The sequence below is a fragment of the Aulonocara sp. 'chitande type north' Nkhata Bay genome, linkage group LG17 (assembly GCF_057382095.1).
Source record: "Aulonocara sp. 'chitande type north' Nkhata Bay isolate Kocher_YH1m ecotype deep benthic linkage group LG17, A_spYH_male_GT1.1, whole genome shotgun sequence".
In the NCBI taxonomy this organism is placed as follows: Eukaryota; Metazoa; Chordata; class Actinopteri; order Cichliformes; family Cichlidae; genus Aulonocara; species Aulonocara sp. 'chitande type north' Nkhata Bay.
The window spans coordinates 15,446,266-15,451,915 of NC_141360.1; positions in this window are offsets into that span (position 1 = coordinate 15,446,266).

The following is a 5,650-nucleotide window of genomic DNA, read 5'->3' on the forward strand; positions in this document are numbered from 1 at the left end:
TTTTGTTTTGTTTTTTAATTTATTGGTTGCAGGGTGTGGTTTTGCCTCAGCTAAAGGGGAGGGGTGGAACAGAGGAACAGGGGGCATTGCTAGGAGACAAAGGAAGGCACAGCTTCCAGCTATTGTCTAATTACTTCTATTCATGTAGTAGTGCACCAGAACTGAGGTGTGCAACATCCACTTGGACTGGCAGCCAGGGAAGCTGCAACAACGGATAACACTGAGTGAACTGTGCATTGTCTAAAAAAATCATTAAAGATAGTGTGTAATGTAATAAATAAAAGTATAACAAAAGTGTTGTGTCTGACTGTCTGTGTTAGGGAACCCACAGTGACACAGAAATACTGCACTGGTGCCCAACACTACCAAACAGCAGAAAAAAATATTGGACTCACAGCCTATAACAGCCATTGCAAGCACTGACACAGATGGTGGCAGAGCTGTCCACAATGCACCAGAAACAGATGACTGGAAGCAGCTGGAGGCACGGTACTGCAGGCCTAGGTCAAGCAGCACATCCAGGAAGTGGAAAACCTTGGACCTTGGTATACGCCCACCACTCTGCTTCACCTTGTTACCTTAATCAAGAAGCTGGAGATAGGTGATATACATTCTTGGAGAATGGCAAGGCATGGCTGGCCATCTCTGCTCTAATCCATCTCAAAGTTGTTCTGTTGGCTTGAGGTCAGGACTCTGTGCAGGCCAGTCAAGTTCTTCCACACCAAACTCACTTACCCAGGTCTTTATGGGCCTTGCTTTGTCCACTGGTGGGCAGTCATGTTGGAAAAGGAAGACCCCTCCCCAAACTTTTCACATACAGTTGGAAGCATGAAATCGTCCAAAATGTTTTGGTACAGTGAAAAATTACATTTCTTTTACTGAAACTAAGAAACTACGATCTAAATGTTGGAGAGCTGTGAGCTTCTACGAGATGTTATCAATTTTGCGTTCAAAGAGCATAGTCTGAGTACTCACGACTGCTGTGAGCTTCTCCAAGATGTTATCTGTGCTGCATTAGATGAGCACATTTTGAGTATGCACTGTTCTTTTGCTAATCTCAAGGCTACAGGAAGTTTGGAGGTATCTGGCAATGAACTCTGCAGAAAGTTCTTGACCTCTGTGTACTATGCACCTGAGCATTGCTGACCCTGCTCTGTGATTATAGGTGGCCTACCACTTCATGGCCGTTCCCAATTGCTTCCACTTTGTTACTGTAACACAATTGTGTTACAGACATAATACAACACACACACACACACACACACACACACACACACACACACACACACACACACACACACACACATATACACACAAGCAGAGCCGGTGTTTGCAGGGAAGTGATGGATTATTTTCAGTGTGATTACACAACAAAAATTGTTCTCCTCCATCTCAGCTCTTCCTCTGTCCCCAGTCCTGGCGTAACTGAAATAGGCAGAGCATGATTAGGGAATTGGTCCCAGCTGCTCTGCCAGACACTGCCCTCTGAACTTATTTCACCACCCCTCCCTCTGTAGCGGACCCACAGACCGCACTCCTCCACAGATATAATAACACTAACAGTTGACTGTGGAATATTTTGTAGTGAGGAAATTTCACGACTGTACTTGCTGCACAGATGGCACATTTTCTTTTTCTTCAACCAGTCTTTGACACTTATGTTTGAATGGGTGAGCAAATCCATAGAATTGAGGCTGTGATTAGCTCCTGCCTTGCACACCCTTTAAGGCAGGCCTTTGCAATATTCAACATCAAAAGAGACATTTTCTGCCAAACACATTGGTATTCTCTTTCTGGCCAGACACACGGGAGCTTCTGCAATAATTTTGTTCGTATTTAACAAAATAAAAATGCAGACATAAGTGTACACATTAGTTTTTGACTGCTAGTGAAAACTAACAAAAAAAGTATATATGTATGGTTAACTCTAATTCTAACCTGTGGCTCGTAAGCTGCATGCAGCAAAAGAACCAGATGAGCCTTGTAAGCAGTAGGTTGCCTTTGCTATAAGGGATGGACTGACCTCAGTTTAATAAGTTTGTGGAACAGTGTGGGGATCAGTCTCATGATCACACTCTATGCTTTGCTTTTAACCATGTGACGGTCAAATGTTGTACCTTGCCACAGCACAAACATTCCTCTATTTGGCAATGATTAGAGACAGACTTAATTATTGAAAAAAATCAAAAAGCTAGAAGCCTGACGCTGACTACATTTGCACATCACAATCAATATCCAATCCATTTTGCAAAACACAGTTATGTACGCCTTTGGGAATCCAGTTTCCTTACTAATGACATTTGGAGGTAGAAGGGGGAGTGTGAAATGAATAGACCCTACGCAGCCTCTGGTGACAGTTTTGTGGTGTTTATTGCCACAATATTTTTTCCTTTTTCCTGACATTAGGAATTCTTTTCAGCTGCTTCTCCAGTCCACACTCAGCTCCTCTCTCAAGCCCCAGCGTCACTGAAAAGGGAGAGTCTGATTACTGAGTGGCAGCAGCTGCCCTGCCAGCCACCCTGGCACTGCCCCTCAAGCCCACTTCACCACCCCTCCACTGTAGCAGAGCCAGAGACCCCACCTCCACCACAGTGAGCCTTTAGAAGAGTGTCTCTAAAAGTATATTTGTTCAAGTTTACTGGCTTGCCCAGTGCAGTTGTTGTAAAACTCTGCTCATCTGCCAAAAAATGGAAAAACAAGCAGAAATGTCAGTCCACTGGAAAAAGAAAGAGTCCAAACCCAAATCCAGTTCAAGAGAGAAATAAAAAATATATGTATAACCTGGAATCACGCACTGTTAGCATGGCTTATTGGTTTCACTGGTGCAATGAACTCACCAAAGATCTCCTCAGTATTCTCTGTTCTTGTGTTGGAAAGAAAAAGGTGCGAGAGCTGCTGCAGAGTTATAAAATTATGATGGGAGTTATTTTATCAATTTGTACTATCAGAAAAATGGCAGAGCAAGGTCACTAGTTGACGTGGAGCACATTTTTGTGCTACTTTTTCCTTGAGGAGAAATGTGATACTTGCACCTGACATGTTGCTTCCTACTTCATTCCATGTCTCGTTTTCATCTAACCCTCATGCTGATAATCAGTGGATTTCATTCTGCTCCTGTTCTCCATTCTGCTGCCATCCAGGCCTCCCACACAGTGTGTAGTGGTGGTGACTCAGGCACCCCAAGTCTGCCTTCATCTTCCAGCCTGAGCTGCAAGGAGAAGAATCTAACCTTGCTTTTTATTTTTTATTTTTTTAACCGTTATTTACACTTAAATTACTATGTACCATTAAAACCCCTCTCTCTCTCACACACACACAGGCTGGGACTGGCTGCTCTCAGGCAATCGAAATCGGGATTTGAGTGTTTCTCTTGACGCAATGACATCATCACTAATTGATCCTCTTTTGAGTTCTGAAAGGGGAATAATATGCTGGTGTATGGGGTTGCCATGGAAACTGGGCCACTTCATTGCAAGGGGATGTGGAGTGCTGCTGGATGTTGGGGGTAAGTCAGGATGCTGGGGTGGGAAAAATTTGGTAGCGGCTATTTCAATATGTGTAAACAGAAAGGTGGTTGTGAGTTTCCAAAGAGGAATGAAATAGTTTAGAGCAAGAGGAATGCAGCATTGTACAGTATAAAGAACTGATAAAACTCCATCACTGCAGTGTGATGTAATATAAAGAGGAGAAGGGAAGAGCTGGTTTGCTCAGAGAAACAAATCTACTTATACTCATGCTGGTGATAAAATTATGGAGACAGAGCTAGTGAGATTTGGATCAATCACAAGGCTTCCTTCAGCTGGAAGCTACTGAATTGACCTCATACCTTTCTGCAAACCCAAAGGTCACACACATCCACAAGAAGAACAAACACCCCATGTACCCATTTATTGACCTCTCTAAATTAAAAGAGCCACTATTACATCAGTAAATCAGTGCACAGTGTCACGGATCAGCCTTTTCCTTTACTTTTGGGGATGGTTGTCTCAGTGGTCAGAATGGTTTGTTTTGAGCCATAAACCAACAGCCAGCCCAAGGAAGTATGGCTTCCATGTGTCTTCTAACAAACTTATCTTGCAAAGATCATACCCCTGGCAATCCAGGCGTATGCATTTGTCATAAGTGACTTGTAAGTGAGGTACAGGGTTTCTAGATCAAGATTAGAAACTTGAAAATGGAGACCTCAGAAACTTTCCATAACTGTATTATCGAGCAAGCATCAAGACTTAAAACAGAGACCAAGTCAGAGTAATGTTGATAATATTGTATTCTTTAAGCATCGTATGGTTTCTCTGATCTGAAAAAAAGAAATAGTTGTTGTTGTTTTTTTATTACATTTTTCTTTGTGAAACCTCATTGATAACTACAGGGCCAACCTACCCCACACCTTGTGACAATGAGGGGTTGGCTGAAACAAAGGGCCAGAGTGTCTTGATGGCTAATTACCTTTTGTTACAAGTGTGACAAGTGGCAAATTCCCTTATTCTATGTATTGATCACATATTTTAATAATATCACTTTAGTAATAGTAAAATCACTTTCTCACGTAGTTATGTGCATGTAGAATAGCATCACAAATTTTGTCCTTATCTTGGGAAGGGGGTATTTGGGACATAATTCTTGACTGGTGTGTAGGGATGGGAATCAAGAACCAGTTCTTGTAGAAAACAGTTCCCACTAGTTCAATTCTTTGGTTTTGTTAGTCTGCTTGCTTATCGGTTCCACTTATTAATTCCACTTGCACTAGCACCACAATCAGCAGATTTCAGTTCAGATGTCAGAGGAGGAAAATAGTGGCACAGTCTATAGAGTGGATATGGAAATTACTTCTTTTTATTACACAAAAGGATGAGAGCAGAATGGCAAGAAGCAAACTGTATCCAGGACAGAAACAACTGCATTGTGTTGCTAACACAACAACAGTCAACTTTGTAGAATCTTGGGTGGAATTTTGTACCTTTTCATGTTTCTAAAGCAGAATCGTTGAGGTGAACACTTTGAAGCCTCTTTTGGCTGGTTGTCAACTTTGCTTTGTATTGATAAGTAAAGCCTAAAATAAAGCTATTATTTTTTGATATGTGGTATTATGAGACAATGCATTTCCGGTCAAAGTATGTAACAAGTAGGGATGGGTACCGGTGTCCGGTGCCATGATGGCACCGGTTCTGACATAAACGGTAGTAACCAGAACGAAAAGCAGCGCACATTTCGGTGCTTTATTTCGGTGCTTTTTTTTCCTGAGCTGTGATACACTTCTAGCCAATCATTTTACGTTTCCGAGGATAGTAGGCGGGTCCAGGTACGTACGTTCTTTTATGCAGAGCTACAGATTAAAAATGCCCAAGGCGAAGCGGTCAGAAGTCTGGCTGTACTTCACAGCAAAATATGCAAACTCAGCAGCCTGCAACAAGTGCTTTAAGCTGATACTGTGATACTGTCAAAGGAAGTAACACCTCGAATCCGATGAAACACCTGGCGACGCATAGCGTTTTTTTTTTTTTAAAGCTGAGAAATGCGCCGTATTGGATGGCAGCAGCAGCCGTTCTTCTCTGCGTGAGTAGCTTAATGTTGTTCGTGTGTAATTTACGTTGAGTAGGCTAACCACGTTATTACATTAATGCATGTAAGGTGAACTAGCAAACATCAAGCA